General features: G+C 42.4%; 2 protein-coding genes across 2 annotated transcripts in view; one reads left to right on the forward strand and one right to left on the reverse strand.

Moving 5' to 3' along the window:
- The window catches only part of LOC126092949 (medium-chain acyl-CoA ligase ACSF2, mitochondrial-like), a 268,024-nt gene that overhangs the window by 71,254 nt on the left and 175,519 nt on the right, over positions 1-21,251 (forward strand). The gene's annotated exons all lie outside the window — the stretch shown is intronic.
- The window catches only part of LOC126092950 (uncharacterized), a 79,642-nt gene continuing 72,527 nt past the window's right edge, over positions 14,137-21,251 (reverse strand). Inside the window, exon 4 of the transcript XR_007521374.1 lies at positions 14,137-14,828. The gene's annotated coding sequence lies outside the window, so the exon portion shown is untranslated. The remainder of the gene's footprint in view (positions 14,829-21,251) is intronic.

Consider the following 21,251-nt stretch of genomic DNA (forward strand, 5'->3'; position numbering starts at 1 on the left):
TTGGCAAAATTATATTGAAAGTTAAGTTTGGTTTTTGTAAAACATCTGACAATTGCAGTTAAATTACTCACAATTGATTCACAAACGATGAGATTTAAACAGCAAGTATTATCTAAACTTCATTAATCGAACAAAATGCAGGTCATCAAATTACACATAGCTCTGTTAGCAAGTCTTAAAAGCATTACAAAAAATGAAGTATATAACTAGTCTTTTTCTCAAAACAGTTTACATACATTCTGGGGTTACTCAACAATTACAAATTATCAGCCAATTCATCTATACTAATGCGCTGGGAAATACAGAAATCATAATTTATTTTTTTACCTTATTTCCACGAAGACTTCTGCTTCCATCTTCAACAATATTGACATACCTACATTAATCTAACTCTTGATGGCTTCAGGCAGCACACCAGAGAAACTGCATACTTCGTCTTCCCCTTAGAGCTCTCTTACTTCGACACAGCAATACAGCAACAGCAGTCAGCGATCCACATTATCGAGCCTATGAGAGACATTCGTTGTTTATAGTACATTGGTTTCATTTTAATCGATTAACATTCTTATCTTATTCTGGTGCCACATACAGGTGCGCCGCAGTATACTCCTTTCAATTTTAGGATTTGATTTTCCGAGAAGATTATTAATTTTGTTGTGCCAACCTTCTACAGCGTTGGTGGTACGATGGTGCCGTCTGTAGCAGTTCCAAAGACTTATCGGGTTTTCGTCATTTTCCAACAATTTATCTACAAAATAATCGAAAAACTGAGAAAGCTTGGCGATATCCGGTGCTTGTGAATGTATGACGAGCCAACCATCGCAGACATCTTCAGGTCGAAGGAACGCCAGAGCAGCACACTGCGAATTTGCAGCCTTACTTCTTCGTATGGAAATGGCAGCCATGCACTTTAACCGACGGGATCACAACTTTTAGCGCAGCAATAGCAACTGGTTCGAAATCAACGGCGACATTATTAGTTTCCCATTCTGGTACATTATCCACAGCATTGCGGAAAAGACAGATATATGTTTCTTTCCTTGTGTCTGGTAAGAATACAAAAGCCACCCGATAGATGTTTGTTTCGTACTTTGAACTTCCGAAGTCTGCATGAATAGTATTTATGTGAAAATTGCTTGCTAAATCATTTGAAGGTCCCATCCATAAAGTCTTGTTTACTCTTTAAAGACTCTGTGCCTCCTTTTCCGCTAAAATCTGAGATTCCTTAAGAGGAAACTGCTGCAGTCATTCATAGTTAATAACTCTGCTTGAAGATAAACTTCCTGTTGTGTTTCTGACTATTACTAATTGCTGTGTGATTTGGCCCGGTGCATGTGTAACATTCGATACAGTTCCGCACTGTCGCCTGATAAACAAAGTAAGAGCCTACGGAATATCAGACCAGCTGTGTGGCTGGATTGAAGAGTTTTTAGCAAACAGAACACAGCATGTTGTTATCAACGGAGAGACGTCTACAGACGTTAAAGTAACCTCTGGCGTGCCACAGGGGAGTGTTATGGGACCATTGCTTTTCACAATATATATAAATGACCTAGTAGATAGTGTCGGAAGTTCCATGCGGCTTTTCGCGGATGATGCTGTAGTATACAGAGAAGTTGCAGCGTTAGAAAATTGTAGCGAAATGCAGGAAGATCTGCAGCGGATAGGCACTTGGTGCAGGGAGTGGCAACTGACCCTTAACATAGACAAATGTAATGTATTGCGAATACATAGAAAGAAGGATCCTTTATTGTATGATTATATGATAGCGGAACAAACACTGGTAGCAGTTACTTCTGTAAAATATCTGGGAGTATGCGTGCGGAACAATTTGAAGTGGAATGATCATATAAAATTAATTGTTGGTAAGGCGGGTACCAGGTTGAGATTCATTGGGAGAGTCCTTAGAAAATGTAGTCCATCAACAAAGGAGGTGGCTTACAAAACACTCGTTCGACCTATACTTGAGTATTGCTCATCAGTGTGGGATCCGTACCAGATCGGGTTGACGGAGGAGATAGAGAAGATCCAAAGAAGAGCGGCGCGTTTCGTCACAGGGTTATTTGGTAACCGTGATAGCGTTACGGAGATGTTTAACAAACTCAAGTGGCAGACTCTGCAAGAGAGGCGCTCTGCATCGCGGTGTAGCTTGCTCGCCAGGTTTCGAGAGGGTGCGTTTCTGGATGGGGTATCGAATATATTGCTTCCCCCTACTTATACCTCCCGAGGAGATCACGAATGTAAAATTAGAGAGATTAGAGCGCGCACAGAGGCTTTCAGACAGTCGTTCTTCCCGCGAACCATACGCGACTGGAACAGGAAAGGGAGGTAATGACAGTGGCACGTAAAGTGCCCTCCGCCACACACCGTTGGGTGGCTTGCGGAGTATAAATGTAGATGTAGATGTCTTCATTGCTTGGTGTTCTGGCATTTCGGTAACAAAATCATACTCTTCAGTATATATTTTAGAAAGCGAAGTATCTTCCTCTCCTGATCCCTTCTTCGCCCGATTCAACGTCTTTTTTACTTCTAAGCGAGTGCCTCACATTGATGCTCGTTTGAACCAAGCACAATAAAGTCTCTGGTCTTAACCATTCCTCGGCAATATGTTGTTCTATGTTTCGAACAGCGCCATATCACAGTCCCGGTTCTCTTTAAGATGTACGAATAAACGTCATAGTGGGCACATGGTTTACCGTGGATTGTTGTTGACTGGTCCATATCGAACGTATAAGGACGCGGAGACACAAGGCAAACGAGCTGAACACTTCGAAAGGTAGTCACAATGGCAGTGAGTAGCCAAGCGGTCAGTCACTTGAGTGAGATGATGATGATGATGATGTTTGGTTTGTGGGGCGCTCAACGGCGTGGTTATCAGCGCCCGTACAATTATCCAATCTTTGCTCAGTCCAATTTCGCCACTTTCCTGGATGATGATGAAATGATGAGGACAACACAAACACCCAGTCATCTCGAGGCAGGTGAAAATCCCTGACCCCGCCGGGAATCGAACCCGGGACCCCGTGCTCGGGAAGCGAGAACGCTACCGCGAGACCACGAGCGGCGGACCAGTCAGTTGAGTGGACGAGGACTTCCCTAGTGCAGGTAGGCAGAGATCGCTTCCGCTGGATGACAGCTCTCGGGGCGCAGGTAGACTCTGCCCTTGAGCAGGTACCTTCCAGCAAAGCTAGGTGCGAATTTCACAGATTTGTGGCTGCCCGCGATTTTCACATATCCATTAATGTTGTATTGCATCTGGAAGACCCTGGTATAGTGTTTATTGTTCTGTAATTTCAATGGTTAATGTAAATTTTTGCGTCGATCAATTTGTCAGCTTGGGCGACATTTCCTTTCGCATTTCATTTTGGTGGTTGGTAATTGTTCAATGCATGAATTCGTTATTGCTGCTTACCTGTTAACCGATGCAGTAAATGGATCTTTGTGCGGGGTTGGTGGTTGGATGTATTTCCTCGCTGTCAGCGTTAGACTCAATTTCGCGAGCTGAAGTATGTTTTCAACGGTCACTATCACTGGCACTTGATTCCATTTTTGTGGGCCTTGCTTTCTCACCACAACATAAATGGCGGCTGATTTTGTGTGTAGAATTACAGATTCAAGTTTGACATCAGTGAACAAATAACAATGTTAGTGTAAAGATACTAATTTGTTGAAACAATAAAGAAGTGCTGAGCCATTACGCGTGCTCCCGATGCTGTCAGATGTGGTGTACAAACCAGTTACTAATTGTTGTATGCAACTACAAAATTACAAATAACTTCCTGATAAGAAATGGCCTTCATTGAGCCAGCTGACACTTTATGCATAGGCAAGGGAGAATAAATAACGCTGTCTTTACCTCGTATGTTTCGTTGTAATGGAAATGAATTTTCAAAAAAATTCCGTTAATAATTAGTTTCATCAATTTCCTAAAGTTCATTCATTCACAACTTCTCGTTCCAAATATATTTCTAGTTTCCATTTAGTTTCTTCTATAGTTCATCATTGCCAGTGTACATGAAATAGACACAAAACTTAACATTGCAATGACAATAAAATTATGTACACAGAATTTGTTACTGTTTTCAGTCCAGAGACTGGTTTGATGCAGCCCTCCATACTACTATATCCTGCGCAAGCTTCATCTCCAAATAACCACTGCAGCCTACATCCTTCCGAATCTGCTTAATGTATTCATCTATTGGTCTCCCTATACGATTTTTACCCTCCACGATGCCCTCCAATACTGAATTGGTGATCCCTTGAATCCTCAGAACATGTCCTATCAACAGATTCCTTCTTCCAGTCAAGTTGTACCACAAATTCCTCTTCTCCCCAATTCTGTTCAATACCTCCTCATTAGTTATGTGATGAAGATTAGATGGATTAGCATTGGAGTGCAGCGTGGAGGGTAAAAATCGTAGAGGGAGACAAAGAGATGAATACACTAAGCAGATTCAGAAGGATGTAGGTTGCAGTAAGTACTGGGAGATGAAGAAGCTTGCACAGGATAGAGTAGCATGGAGAGCTGCATTAAACCAGTCTCAGGACTGAAGACGACAACAACAGCAACAACAGTTATGTGATTTACCCATCTAACCCTTCAGCATTCTACTGTAGCACCACATTCGAAAGCTTCTATTCTCTTCTTGTCCAAACTATTTATCGTCCATGTTTCACTTCCATACATGGTTACACTCCATACAAATACTTTCAGAAACGACTTCCTGACACTTAAATCAATACTCGATGTTAACAAATTTCCTTGCCATTGCCAGTCTACATTTATCATCTCTACTTCGACCATAATCAGTTATTTTGCTCCCCAAATGGTAAAACTCCTTTGCTACTTTAAGTGTCTCATTTCCTAATCTAATTCCCTCAGCATCACCTGATTTAATTCGACTACATTCCATTATCCTCGTTTTGCTTTTGTAGATGTTCATCTTACGTCCTCCTTTCAAGACGCTGTAATTCTGTCAGGGACAACAAAGGACCTGGACGAGACGAACGGAATGGGCAATGTCATCGGCAAACCTCAAAGTTTTTATTTCTTCTCCATGGATTTTAATTCGTATTCCAATTTTTTCTTTTGTTTCCTTTACTGATTGCTCAATATACAGATGGAATAACATGAGGGATAGGCTACAACCCTTTCTCACTCCCTTCCCAACCACTGTTCCCCTTTCATGCCCCTCGTCTCTTATAACTGCAATCTGGTGTCTGTACAAATTGTAAATAGCCTTTCACTCCATGTATTTGACCCCTGCAACGTTCAGAATTTGGAAGAGAGTATTACAGTTAACATTGCCGAAAGCCTTCCCTAAGTCTACAAATGCTGGAAACGTAGGTCTTCCTTTCCTTAATCTATCTTCTAATATGTCGTAGGGTCAGTATTGCCTCACGTTTTCCAACATTTCTACGGAATCCAAACTGATCCTCCCTAAGGTCGGCTTCTGCCATTTTTTTCCTTTCGTCTGTAAAGAATTCGTGTCAGTATTTTCAGCCGTGACTTGTTAGACAGATAGTTAGGTAATTTTCATACCTATCAACACCTGCTTTCTTTTGGATTGGAATTATTACATTCTCCTTGAAGGGGACACAGTATATACTTCAGTGAAATTCTGGAAACCAGTTCGCCTGTGTAATACTATTTCTTTTGTACCGCTGTGAATTTTTTAAATGTTTTAAAATAAGATGATAAAAAGTTAACGAAGGTCGCTTAACACATGACAAGAGACTAACGAAAAGACATAGAAAGGTAGGATTTAGAATTGAATGGTCTGTCTTGAACATGCCAAATAAGCTCCGCAAGGTAAAGTCGTCCACGGCCGTATGGAACTCATCCTTGAGGAGCACGCGTAGGGACTCACTTGTTCTCTGCCGTCTCCGAATTGGAAGTACGCGGTTGACCCACAACTATCTCCTTCGCCGTGAGAACCCGCCAAAGTGTCGCTGTGATGCAGGGCTGACAGTGGTCCATCTTCTGATGGACTGCCCCCTTTAGCCCTCTTGCGGCAGTCCTTTAATTTACCAGCTGCGCTTCCTTTAATTCTAGGTGACGATGCCTCTATAGCTGACTCAGTTTTACGTTTTATCCGCGCAGCTGGGTTTTATCACTCACTCTAGTGTGGGTGCTCTCGCGTGATTTCTCAGGCTACACCCACTCCAGCGACTTTTAATTGTGACGTGGATACCAAAATAGTGTCTTTTACGGTAACAAGTTGTGTTGGTACTCTATCAACGCTTTCCAGCTGGAGGTTCTTCGTTTGTCACTGAGTGGTTGACCTTTTACCTGATCCATCAACCACTGTAGTCTGTTTTACTCTAGTCAACTATTTGCTCTGCTCCTTTTAAGTGTCCTCTATTTCGTGTTACTGCGGTGTTCATTTTAGCTCTGTACCCCTTGGTGTTCCCTCCCTCTGGGTGCAGAGGTTACGCTTTTACTGTATAGGCCTTTCACAAGTATGTCTGCTTGGAACAGGGGAATGATGACCTCTGTTTAGCTCCCATCAAACCCCAAAACCAACCAACCAACTTTAGAATTGAGCTGAAACTATCCACAATTCTCCTGCTGTGTGTATCACTTTAAATTAATTAGGTACCTGTTCTCTTGCTGAAGCTAAAGCAGCACGCTCAGAAGTAGTTGGAAAGCGGGGAGCTTGGTGGCACAAAATCGAATCGTGTTTTGTTAAGTTTGAGCGCAAAGAAGTGCTGTGCGTGGTAACAGTAATAATGATCGGACTTGAAAACATGGACTGCAGGCTTGACTTACAACCCAGAAATGTTGAAACGGTCCTTGCTCATGGGGCACAGTCGTTGCGTCATCGAACCGATCATTTCCAGGCAGTTTAACAGGCTGAAAAATACAGAAAAGTTTTAGCGGATCATTATTGAAAAAACAATATTAAGAGCGTAGAGATCACATGATCTGGTAGTCCAATGGCTGAGAAAGAAAGGTAAAGATTAACTGTACTCCATATTTTTTTAAAAAAAGCATAGTCAAAAATTGGAGAAAGATATTAAATCGCTGCATAGATATAATCTCAGCTCTAAGAAGAATAACTGTCATTACATAGCGAAGTATAAACGTTTACTTCACACCCTAAATCTCAGATGAGGTGTTCCATTGGCTACAACTCTAAGTGGTCTCAAAAAAAAAAAAAATGCACACGAAGAGGTGTATTTGCAGTCTGTCTAGATGGTTATGATTACGCAGAGTTTCTAGTGACCTGACCGTGATATGAGACTTAAATGTCAGGAGAAGGAATTCTCTCTCGATAAGTCCCACTTGAGAGTAAACTTGTCGCTGATACTATGCGCGTAATTACAAAAATACCCAACATTTAAGAAGGTGAACGGCAATCTCTGGAACTGATGAAAGTCGTCCAGTGCCCGTTGCCTCACATGGGGCACAAGCGTCTAATCTGGCGCTGGGCGTGCGTCAGTACCGGACAGGCAAGTCTCGGACCCGAACAAGAAAAACCTGCAGAAGCCCTGCAGACAGGTCAGTTCGGGGCTGCGCCGTTGGTGTCAGTAGCGCCTGCTCACCGAGCTATCAATGATTCTCACGCTGAAATATTTCAGAGTAACGGTTAGAGCTTAGACCAAACAACTCAGATACTAGAATGAGATTTTCACTCTGCAGCGGAGTGTGCGCTGATATGAAACTTCCTGGCAGATTAAAACTTTGTGCACGGTCGGGCACACAGTTTTAATCTGCCAGGAAGTTTCAACTCGGATACTATTGAGCGTCGTCAGTACTGCAACTAGTTACTATAGTCTTTGCTTAATATCCACGATACTCCGAAACTTGTCTCTTTTTTTCTGATGAAGCAGGCTGCATTTATCAGGGCTAAGTTACTCAAAGAACGAACGACTTTGGAACTACGAAAATCCAGAGTCTTTGCTTGTTGTGGAAATCGGAGTGTCCAGTAGAGTTAGTGCAACATCAATTATTGGAGTGATCTTCTTCCATGAGCCCTTACATAGTGTGGGTCAACAGTGCATTATAAACAAAAGATATGATTCGTGGTTATTTCATACATAACAATACAGTAGTACACTCCGTGAATGGCCTGTAACAGAATTGCGAGGACAGTTCTTATAATCAGGATGCCTCGTAATAATGTCGTAGACGCAGTGGCAGTCTGGATCGTCAGACGGGAATTTGGACCCTGTCTCGGAATGAGTCTATTGTCTGTCTTAATCATTGCGCCAAGCCAATCGGTTAGTAAGCGTGAGAATGTTGTTATAATGCTGAATATACTCACAACGAAGTACGCCAGCTCGAGCGGCTAAAACTGAATTTAGAATACGGCTGTGTGTTTGTTATACCAGTCACCTTGCGCATTTATCTGTAAATCTCTGCATGTGTATCCAGGACGTGTTTGAAAGTTACCTAATCTAAATACTACACAAACAAAAGTCGCAGGAAAACAGCCGTCTGCTGACAGACTATAAGAAAAGGCTGATTCACAGCAGTAATAAATGAGCTGTTATTCTGCAACAAACTAAACATTTGCTTCAAACCATACATATTAGTATATGCAGTGCTTAGTCATATTTCCCAAAAAGAAGTTGGTGTGTTGTTGTGCGTTCACCCCCTAGTCGTCCAAGTGCAAACGCGGGTTCGAATGCAGTGCTTAAAACAGAGCAGGGTGTGCCAGCCCTGAGGCGCTGTCGTTTCTGATACTCTGCGTGCCTCAGTGAGGAATGTCGCACATCCTCGTGTTTTCCGTGTCGAGTGCCCGTGTTGGCGCTTATCAAGGGTGCTGTCCCTGGCTGAAATCATCAGGGTGCGTCAACTCGCAGAATATTCGGCGCTGGAGTTCCGAAAAAGCTAACCGGTTAAATGAACGGGCACTGCACGAGTTGAAAACAGAAGCACGGTCTGCAATTAGCTTAACGCCAAACTTCTTCCACTAAACCGTAACTTCTCTTTGATTTGTGAGTAATAAGCCTATCATTCTTCGGAGAAGAACCAGCTAGCGAACAGGCCTAGGGTTAAATGTTGCCTCTTTGCTTTTAAAACCCCTCTTCTTCCGCAGTCGCGGTTTTGCAGATAACATGTCGTCTTTCGCGACTGTGCAGTCTTACTTGGACCAGGCGCTGTTCATTTAAAACTATTACCAGTGGACACTGCAGCAGCTGTCGCTTTGTTTACAAATCAATTTAACTAGGTCAGACAGTTCTCACGTTTACTTCATTAAAGTGATTTGTAAACAAGACCACAGTTTTTATAGTGACTACTGATGGTCCTTTTAAACAAAGCGAAACGCGTCTGGTCCAAATAAGACTTGACAGTTGCAAAAGACTGATTCCCATATTACTTGTAGACCTAGAACACGCACCTCAATTACGTAGCTCTGTCGCAATATTCAGAGGTGTTGTTTTTATGGTAGGAGCTATGTACTTCGACTCGAAGGTTTTAGTTTGCGTGTGCTCAGTTGTGTGAACAGATGCTACGACACACCAGGCTGAAGAGCTGAAAGGCCGGCCGCGGTGGTCTAGCGGTTCTGGCGCTGCAGTCCGGAACCGCGGGACTGCTACGGTCGCAGTTTCGAATCCTGCCTCGGGCATGGGTGTGTGTGATGTCCTTAGGTTAGTTAGGTTTAAGTAGTTCTAAGTTCTAGGGGACTAATGACCTCAGCAGTTGAGTCCCATAGTGCTCAGAGCCATTTAGCCAAGAGCTGAAAGCGTGAAGACTTCCTCGGACTTCTTTCGAGGTCCGCTCCTAGCCCGCCCGTCTCCGCGAAAACCCATACGCCACCTGCAAGGCTGTTCGCCCCTGGTAGCTGACTGGTCAAGGCGACGGAATGTCACCTAACGGCCCGGGTTCGCTTCCTGGCTGGGTCGGAGATTTTCTCCGTCCAGGGCCTGGGCGTTGTGTTGTCCTTATCATGTCATCCCCATCGACACGCAAGTCGCCGAAGTGGCGTCAATTCGAAAAACTTGTACCAGGCGAACCGTCTACCCGACGGGAGGTCCTGGCCATACGACATTTCCGTTTACCTGCAAGACTGTCGGGGTCATGCATTGGTGGTAGCGTCCGCAGCCTACGTAGTCCCTTCGCCTCCTTTAATTCCACAGAGCTCTGTGACACACAAATATTTCAACACTAGTAGATAGCATAAACAGAGAAAAGTTTGGGAGAAAGTACACAAGTCTGGCGCACAAGGCTGGTGTAGCAAGGCAGACGACACACATTGTCACAGTTGCACTGTAAGCCTTGAAAGCGAGAGTGAAACTGGGAGGAGAATATTCCACGGCTTTCGACAAAAATACAAGAGCCAACATAACAATACAGGAAGCACTCATTGGATGCAGCAAGCGAAACAGAGGGAATCAGTGTAGGCACACAAGTGGATGCACTTACCTTTCCAGATGGTGTTACATTAACCGCTGGAAATCTATGAGCGGAAAATGCTGGCAAGAAAGCTATTTAAAAAAAAAAGCAATGGAAATGGAATTAGCGGTAAACGACGAGGAAACAAAATCCTTGAGGATAGAAAGACAATAATGGTATACCCTGCGGACTGTTGACGATGTGTTCGAGCAAGTAGATGAGTTTAAAAATCTGATGAGTATCGTAAACAACATAAATGGGAGATAAGTTGAAGCGAGCATCAGCATCACATTCCCAAAACCTAATGCCATCTTTTTCTTTTTTTTCACGTGCAACCAAAATATTAGACTAGAAACATGTCATTGTTATTATAGGGGGCAGAAATATGGGGAATGGGTAAATATTCAGAGAATGTTGAAAGTTTTTCAAAACAGTCTTGCGGAAGATGTTTGGACGAGAAACCTCCTGACAGATTAAAGCTGCGTGTCGGTCCGCGAATCGAATTCGGCACTTTTGCCTTTTGAGGGTAGGTGCTCTTGCAGAAGTTATTCAGAACTACAGAAAATGTTATCACTCGGAGATTAAAACTGAAATGCATGAAATAACTTCTAATATGAGTAAATTATTTTTCAGTGTAGACGTAATTTCAGTATATAATAAATACTGTTTGCGTTGTTAATTAGTTTCGTGTTGAGAATTATAGTAATTTGAAGTAATTATATGGCATTATGTTAAAAAATATTAGAGCAAGTTGATAGTATGACAATAGTTACAGATTTCTAACCTTATAAGATCCAGTATATCTGTCAGATCTTTTGTTATCCAATTGTTTGTATATGGAAAGCCCTAATTACAACTAAAATAATCAACGAACCATGTTTCTACCAATGGATGGACGTAATATTACCTAATACTCTGCCATGAAGTTGTTGAAAATCGCAGAGACCAAAAGGCGAAATTACATACATAGGTCCTACCTAATGACTTGACAATTAATAAAGCGATCAAAATTGACTTCAAAATCGTACAAAACTGGGCTGTTTCACGGCCCGACATACACTTATAATGTGCCATGACGTTTGATATCATTGCAGAGCGAAAATTCATTCTTGGAGATATGTACCAATTTCTAAAGGGGAAGAATGGCGTACAAGGAAACACGGAGCTCAGGGAGATACATAATAAACAAGATCTTGCTCAAGCCAAGACAAGGACACGGAGATAGGGACCATGTCAAGATTGAGAAAGTGTCAAAATCAGCCCAAAAGACGAAGACCTCTAAGCAGGCCAAAAATAAAGTGGAGAGACCAGGTGGCCAGTGATTTTCAGGTAATCTGAGCAAGGGAAGGGACGCCAACTTGACTAGACTAAAAACAAACTGCGGTGTGTAAGGCCACCAGAGTGACAGTAACGTGTTACTTCATTAAATAACTGAAGTGTCAACAGATTTTCTGACTGGTAGTAGTCTCGGAAAAAAAAATCGTGTTTCTGAAAGTCACGGACGGTTGTCAAAACGGCTTAAAAAAGGAAATAGAAACAGTCTTTAATCAATTTTTATTGCATTAGACTCATAATCTTTTGAGTTTCCACAATAGTTTGAATTTTTCCCCTTGATTTGTGATAGACTATTAGCTAGTTTCTGGAGCGGAATGCGCTCAAACGAAGATACGAGCAAGTGTTTGTGCTCTGCCAAACGCTTAGCTGTTATCGCTACGAGTCGATCCTCACCCAATATCCGAAGGTAGCAACTATGACCTTGGCCCGTTATCTCCCTGTAAGCAGCTTCTCGGCTGAGTAGGATCACCGGCAAAGCATCGCATCGTAAGTCAGTGTCTTTAAAAGGGCTGTGGAATGTTGTAAACTGCTGTCCTGTGACTGGATGTAACTGATTGTCGGGACCAATCAGTAATCGCCTCAATTTCTCTTCTCCCTCGAGGTCTTTAAGAGCGCTGATCGCCGATCGTATGGTCACATTACTTACGCGTTACTTTTTTTCAAGTGAAATATGGTAAAATAGTAATTTAGAACAGTTAATTTTGAAATATGCGAATTCCTATTTTGAATGCTATCATTCAGACGTTTCATTGCTGAAGCTATATTACTTGATACCTCCAACTGTTTTACATACCATGTTAAAGATCATTTACTAACCTGCTTACATTTGGAATAATTCACTACGACACCTTAGCGACATCCAGAAATCGCTAAGGATATTAGTGAATTTTACACAAAACTACCTTACATGAGTGAATTATCTTCCTGGATTTTAAATTGATTTGTCTCAACACAACATTGCAAATTTTATAGTTCAGTAATCAGGCAAATGAAAACTTAATGAGCTCTGTTATTTACACTACATTAAATAACTCCAACTAGTGTTACATAAGGAATAATGTGGAAGAAATAAACACAATCGTAAATATACAACATTATAAGTTACAATGTATCGAACAGTACATAAAAGTCGTGTATCTCTTACTCCTATACGAAGCCGAAGATGCACAAACCTCGGCACTGTAAATCTGGCTGTCCGCAGATATCCTTCGCTCACCATCATGCGATGCATCTCCACGAATCGCAACAGCGAATAAGCTGGCAAAAATTGGTTGGCTGGCGGACAGATCCGGACAACTAAAAGACAGATTAGACAGGTTAGTGATAAGTCACTCAAGTAGCTACTTCTGTATGCAGCAATTGGTATCCTCGTTCCTGCTCTGACACACTGTCGTTAGTGCAATCTGTGCCAGTGAGCACAAGGTTACATCAACCTTCTCAAACACGAAGATTAGACCGTTTTGTGTCACTGGTCAGAAGCAACGTGTTTCTTTGCCAGTGGTTAAGGCAGTTATTGGCTCTTCTAACTTCGTTCCAGTTTATCAGAAATTCAATCGTGAATTTTTGAAACCAAATAAGTCAATTTTTACACTTTTCAGGAAAAACAGAAGACTGAATATTGCCATCTATATTACTGCTACACTAAGGAAATTTTTCAGAACTGAAAGTGATGTCATTCTGCTTTTATTGAGAGAGAAATAATTAACTAAGAGTACATCATGTCTGTATTTAATGATTTCAACGTTTTTTGACTAACTTAGTTTCAACAATTTACAAACATTTTTTGCTTTTTTATGATTTAATTGTATGAACACTTCATAACACATTAACACGGTCTGATAAAATAGCACAAACTGAATTATTTCAACAGCAATAACGATTAATTGTACATTAGTTACAATTTTAGTCAATCTCTGGCCACGATAGCACTTATTCATAGAATGATCTCTTTGCAGCAGGCACCAATGACTTTCTTCACATCTTCCATCGTCATTTTGGAAATAGGTACTTGGTATGTTTTGTAGGCCACTGGAATGCTGTCCATCAATCCTAGAATGATGGACTCATACTTTTCACTTAAGAAAAAGACATGTCTTACTAATCCACCGATATACAGATACGAAACACGAGCGAATTCGCCACCGCATGTATATTCAGGAAAGCTTTCTTGGACGCGTTTCCTTTCTCTTCCAAGCATTAGGGCCTATATGGTAAAGAAACGTTGCATCCCTGCAATTTCCACAACATTCTGGATCAGATTTCCGAGGACTCCTCTTCTTTACTTCTTTTGCTTCAATAAGGCGCCGCAGATGTACGTCCTGGGCATCTTTGGTAGGAACATCAAGAAATCTTGCCAAAATATTAATTTGAATTACGTCAATGGAATCATACCATTTCATTCTGCAGCTGAAAGGAAATTAATAACATCAGATTGGTATTGCTGGTAAATAGTATTGCTGGTAAATAAGATTCCCTAACTGCTTTCTCGGAAACATAATCTCCACTGCATTTTCGATAAGGCAGTCCTTCGGTATGAGCTGTCTTTACCTTATTTCTATCATAATCTGCACTACTATTCTTCCTTTTTGGAGCCATTGTAAGACAACCAACTTCTGCTCAATGAACATTAGCAAGGAATTAGTGCTGCAACAAAGGACGTTGATAATTTCATCAACAATGTGTAGTATTGGAGGAAAACAAACAGTGCGCGGGAACGTGCAGCATCTGTTGAAAATAAGTAAGTCAGTGACTTATTTGGTTTCAACAACAAACAGCGTAAAATTCACCACCTTTTCTACCATTGGTAGGAACATGAAGTGTTTCATTTCAACACCAAGCGATACGATGTACTCATAAAATTTTTACTCATTTGGTTTCAACAATTTGCGATGCAATTCTTACAGTCCCCATAGTTCTTTGTTTCATGCGTGCGTCTATCATCGTCTTAGGCGGTTCCAATCTGTTGTTAGATGTCACATAATATCTCATACGTCCGCGGCTCGTGGTCTAGTGGTTAGCGTTGCTGCCTCTGGATCACGAGGTCCCGGGTTCGATACTCGGTCGGGTTGGGGATTTTCTCTCCCTGGGGACTGGGTATTTGTGTTGTCTTCATAATTTCATCATCATTCGTGACAGTGGCTAGATTGACCTGTGAAAAAAAATTTGGACTGTGTAAGAATTAGGACTCTGTACGGGCGCTAATGACCGCGCAGTTGAGCTCTCCACAAACCAAACAGCAGAATCATCTCTCATACAAACAAAACGGGCAACGTCTTCTGTCATACTGCTCGAGATATACGGCAGACAATACAGTGCTTTGGGCATTAATAGTTCATCGGAATATCCTCAGTATCCCACAGCGTTTGATGTCCTGATACCGACTCAAAATAAATGGATCTGTGAACTAAAAATGCAGCCAATGTTGCGACTGCCCGTGGCTCTAAATGTTGATCCCACTGGCGGACGAAAAATCACTGCTCCATAGCGAATATTTTCCAGAAACCAAATTAGACGGTCTTTGTAGACTTCGATGTGATGAACACGTATATCACGATTAAAACTGTCTGCTATCGCAGTCTACAAATAAGTTGGAATTTTATGTTTTACGTATATTGCTACCGCAATAAATAGGACGTACACATTAATTGCATTTACCTAGTTCATTTGCGCCGTTTCTTTGCCTTCCTCTTGTGGATGGTTTCTGGAGCGTCTCTGTGTTCCATGAGAGAGATCTGGTGGAAGCGCTGGCCGCGCTTATCGCTGAATGTACCAGAGTTCCCTTGTAACGCATCGAGGCGCGAGTAAAAAGTGCATCTTCAGGGTCTTGCTGCAGCCAGCGACCTTACCAAGATGGAGTTCGTCCATAGGGTCCCTCTAATTTTCGGTTCTCTTGTTTCCGGAGAACTATGTTATGTTACGAAAACAATGCCACATGTGCAGCTGATGGGTTAAAACGGACTCTTTAGAGCAATGAATATTCCTTTTGTGATTTTTACTGTGCTGAGTTGAGTAAACTTCTTACAGAAATACTGAAATGCTGCTTCATTCTTGTGCAGAGACTGAACAAATGCTGTCATGAGTCCCAACTTATTTTGCAGTGGTGGGAGAACAATTTTGTTCGGATCCACTAGACATTCTTGAGAAGTATTTTTTTTTGGCCCAGGCACGAGATCCGTTCGTAGAGGCCATTCCCTCTGTAGTGTTTTCCTCTCTTGCGAATGCCCCACTCACACAAGTAGTACCAGTGCTTAGTGTAACCCCCTTGCAAACCCAACAGCATCGCAGTGACTTAGAAATCTTCACATAACTCCAGTTAATAGTTTACAGCAGATTTCAACATGATACAGCTTGCTATACCTAAGGTAGCATATGCGATAGGGATGACTGGCCTTTCATTACCACAGTATTGCCTTCAGGCTCGTCTGGTTTGTATGTAATGCTCAGGTCTTGCAACAAGCCATGATTGTCACTGCAGAATATGTTACCTTCAGTCCAGAAACGACATTAAAGATTTTTCTTACGCTCCTGAAACGCACACGGACACGCGCGCGCATTTTTGTCAGCGAGGACATTCAACTGCTGCAGTGGCGAGCCCAAGAGTTCAGCTTTACTCCTTGGAAGATCTAAATCTCTAACCAGACCACTGATTTCACACTGTGTGATCTTGTGTTGATCCCCAGGTGACGACGTTGATTTAAATGTACGATCTCTCTCTCTCTCTCTCTCTCTCTGTCTCTCTGTGTGTGTGTGTGTGTGTGTGTGTGTGTGTGTGTGTGTGTGTGTGTGTGTGTGTGTCATCGCTACTATCAGTGCTTGATAGTGGTTCGTGTGGGGGAACAGGAACTGTCAGTCCTTCAACCGTGAGCAACAGATGTCGGGGTATTGAATAGTCGTCTCTCTCTCTTGGTATTTTCTTTCCTCAAGGGAGGTACCATACAGAAACAGAGATCTGATGCATGATTTGTGAATTCATGTTAAATGGCACACTACATGGAGAAGTTTTCACCGTGCATTCAAGCACCCAGTGTAGACGAACGCGATGTGCGACACGTGCAGAACCCACGATTTATTTTTGTCTCCAACTCTATACCCGACATAAAAGGCATAGGCTTGTTTTACTGCTTTAGAAATGATCGCCTTCTTGAACCACAAATGACATCTGCACAAATGTAACAAAAGTTATCAGGTTTGTTACTGCAGGGAGGGGGGGGGGGGGGGGTGGATATTTTTGTGAAAGCGTACATGTGCACAAGGACACAATTCTTGAATTTTGATACTTCACCTCACATACGTACCTGCCAACCGCCACGACACTCGTTGCGGTAACAAACGAACTGACACAGTATAAGAGCTGGCAGTCGTGACAGATGGCGCGTCTGCTTTCTTCATTCGACAACGCTCACGTGACTGGATGATGCGCGCACGAGTCGTGGTGTAAACCAGTAGTGCCCAATTGTACTGGAAACATCCACCTCGCTCAGGACAGAGGAGCCCTTGTCACAGTGCCTCCGCAAGTAGCTGTTAAAATGTCCCACTCAAACACCTTACAAGGGAACCTCCCCATCGCAACCCCGTCAGATTTAGTTACAAGTTGACACAGTGGATAGGCCTTGAAAAACCGAACACACATCAATCGAGAAAAAAAGGAAGAAGTTGTGTGGAACTATGAAAAAATAAGCAAAATATACAAACAGAGTAGTTCATGTGCAACATAGATAATGTCAAGTAGAACGTAGGCACAGTAGCGCCATGGTCTCGTTGTTAGCGTGAGCAGCTACGGAGCGAAAGGTCCTTGGTTCAAGTCTTCCCTCGAGTGAAAAATTTTATTTCTTTACTTTCGTTCATTGACGTCACTGTTCACTGTAATAAGTTTAATGTCTGTGTTTTACGACCGCACCGCAAAACCGTGCGATTAGTAGACGAAAGGACTTTCCTCTCCAATGGGAACCGAAAACATTTGATCGCAAGGTCATAGGTCAACCGATTCCTCCACAGAAAAACACGTCTGACATATTCTATACGACACTGGTGACTGCATGTGTGTCACATGACAGGAATTTGTTGTCGATCCACCCAACTTGTACACTTGGCGAATGGGTAAAAAGATTCTTCTACCTTGCCCGATTTAGGTTTTCTTGTGGATGTGATAATCACTCCCAAAACACTGATGAAAACATAATAGTTTGTCACATAAACTGAAAATAAAGAATTAAACTTTTCACTCGAGGGAAGACTTGAACCAAGGACCTCTCGTTCCGCAGCTACTCACACTAACCACGGGACCATGACGCTCCTGTGTTTGTTATCCTTGATGTTGCTTATCTTCCACATGGACTACTCAGTTTAGATATTTTGCTCATTTTTTCATAGTTCCACACAACTTCTTCCTGTTTTCTCGATTGATGTGTGTTCAGTTTTTCAAGGCCTATCCACTGTGCCAACTTATAACTAAATCTGAGGGGGGTGCGATGGGGAGGTTCCCTTGTTAGCTAGGACACAGTTGCAATTCTGATATTCGTTTTCAGCGCATTCAAATCTGTAAATCACTGATAGTTTCTGTAAAAATAAACAGCAAAAATTGTGGACCAGCAGAATTTATAGGCCCAAAGTGTAAGGATTTACGGTCGCCTTGCTAAAAACAGGCACCACAGCAAGCAAGTACTGACAGGCATACCTCATACTATTCCTGTAAAAAGACCGTTGTCTCATCAACGACGACAGACCCCCACTACCCATTTTAAACGGCTAATCCTAGACCGGGTAAGATACCCCGTGGGAAGGATCCTGCTTGTCCACTCATGGTTGTGGGTAGATGCAGGCGGCTGGCAGGTGTCCTCCGTCGAGTCTAATCTTACCTACTCAGGTGGTACAACGTTGTGTGGTGCTCCACGCTGCTCGTTCCCGATTTCACTTTGTTTGCAACGCTGATAATTCTCTATTACGTTGAGCAAGTATAAGTTTGTTTCTGTTTGTGTGTTCGAAAGCATTTGTGTGCGGGAAGATAACATTACTATCGGCAAAAAACTTCGGAAGTGTGTCTAATTACATGTCTATCACCAATCAAAGAGCTTTCACCAGTGTCCGTATCAACGTGGTTGGTATGGACAGACTGTTGACATTGTATGGGCAGTGGCAGTGCCTCAACATATGGATATAAAATGAGACTAATAACAATTCGCACAGAACATATGAAGAGTGGAAATACCAAGCATTCTAAACACAATTTTTTTCACGAATTGAGTCCTCAGTGCTATTGCGGTTTGAGTACTGTTGTATGACCCTAGACTTCTTCAGAGTACCCTATCATGCAGAAATCGTTTCAAACATTCGTTACTGAGTGGCGCGTAATCTTGTACCAATGCAGAGCTCAGGATGCCTTGCGCCAAGATCTTCTCCGTTTAGTTTTTATTACGCTTCTGATAAGCCTAGGATTGTTTAAAGATATAACTCGCAAGTTTTCAGCGAGATGCGACAATTTTGCAATTATGAAGAAGCAAAGAAATGTACAATGTCTGTGTCCTGAGAGATTTATACGACATTGAGTCGGCTAAAGCTAGGAAGCATTCCACATAACTCCAGTGCAGACAACTAATTAGTTTGATTTTAAAGATGCTGCTTAAACATTCATGTTAATGCAGGCGTTAGAGATCTCCAAATGGAATATGATCAAAGTGTCATAATCATCTCCAACAGCTATTAAAAATGTCTGCCGTCAACCTCCGTGCACTGCCACGAATGCTGATTTCAGTCTGAATTAGAATTGCAATCATATTATTGTCGAGGCTCTCCAGTATGGGAATAGTACCCCAGCATTGGATATAATAGGGAAATCCTGCCTGTGCCTCAGGCGCAGGTTCAAATGGTTCAAATGGCTCTGAGCACTATGGGACTCAACATCTTAGGTCATAAGTCCCCTAGAACTTAGAACTACTTAAACCTAACTAACCTAAGGACATCACACACACCCATGCCCGAGGCAGGATTCGAACCTGCGACCGTAGCAGTCCCACGGTTCCGGACTGCAGCGCCAGAACCGCTAGACCACCGCGACCGGCAGGCGCAGGTGATTTATAAATCTGATATAATCAAATTTTCCTTGAGACATTTGAGTCACATCTTTATTGATGATGATGATGATGATGATGATGATGATGATGATGATGATGGAAATTGAGGCAAATTTGTGGCATGGCCGAGACTTCAACCCATGTCTCCTTGCTTACTAGGCAGGTATGCTAGCCATTACACCACCACAGCATTGAAGATAAATAGCTGCATGGCCTGACTTAGTCCAATGTCCCCCTCAACCCCCCATAACAAACTTCAATTCACATCCTCAGCTAAATATGTAAATTGAAGTTTGTTATTGGGGGGAGGGGGGGGGGGGGGTGGCGGCACTGGACTAGGGTAGGCCATGCAGCTACGTTACCTTCAATGCTATGGTGGTGTCCCTAGTAAGCAAGGAGACCTGGGTTCAAGTCTCGGGCATGGTAAAAATTTTGATTCATTTCTTCAGTTTCCATCATTATCACAGATAAAACTGAAATATCTTGTGGTCCATAACTCTGATCACTGTGCAGTTTTCACTAAACGACCGCAACTATACACCTTCTGTTCCAATCTTTCTCCTGTTACTCACCTCTCCTCTTAAAATTCCAGAAACAGGTACATCTGCAATGAATTAGATAAGTGACTGTACCTAGCACTGCCGTCTCTCTTTCCTATTGTTTCCATTTGGTCGCCCATTTACGGATACGCCGTTATCGGGCGCAATGCCGTATCACTGGGACTGATCCACTGAAACCATCGACTTGTAAACAGACTGCGGTGCTACAGACCTTAACGTCAGGAGTGGCTATATTAGTGGACCCGCACGTCTGCAGTGCATTGTGTAGTTTCCTGTCCGTATTCCTCAAGGTGTACGGCGTCATGCAAACAATGATTCTTAGATTCCCACAGCCTACTGGGATATTGCCACAGCATGTTTAGTTTTATAGCATTCGACGAAATGATTACGGACCAGAGTACAGACTGACACATGATCAGCGTTGAAAGTATGTGTCATAATCAAATAAACACCTTGAAGATGAACACGTAGCTGCCGTCAGCAAGGACGACGTATTTTAGCTGAAAAGCTCGCAGGTCCTGTAGTGTCGCCTGTAAGAGGTTACCGTACGGTGCAACTAAAAGTGTGTCGAAATATCTCAATCACACTATTTCATCATACTTACATAAACCCTGCTCAATAAGATAAAGTGACTTGGAGTTGAATGCCATTGTGACTGTAATCACAAGACTAACGACCACGATAACTGTAGCCCCAACACAAATATCGCAGGTCCAATATTTTTCACACGTCATCTGTTTCACACTTCCACGACATCCATACGGGATCAAATTCTATGTTAGCCCACGGGCATTTTTCCCCAATTAGTAAATCATGTGTGTACCAAATTTGGATGAAACAGCTCCAGGCAGTGCACACCTGTACAGGAAGAGATCCACAAACACAAAGACGAGCTTCGCATTGTGCGACATCCGCAATCCTAATTATGACCACCTTTAAAAATCG

Source organism: Schistocerca cancellata, chromosome 7 (genome assembly GCF_023864275.1).
Source record: "Schistocerca cancellata isolate TAMUIC-IGC-003103 chromosome 7, iqSchCanc2.1, whole genome shotgun sequence".
Taxonomy (NCBI): Eukaryota; Metazoa; Arthropoda; class Insecta; order Orthoptera; family Acrididae; genus Schistocerca; species Schistocerca cancellata.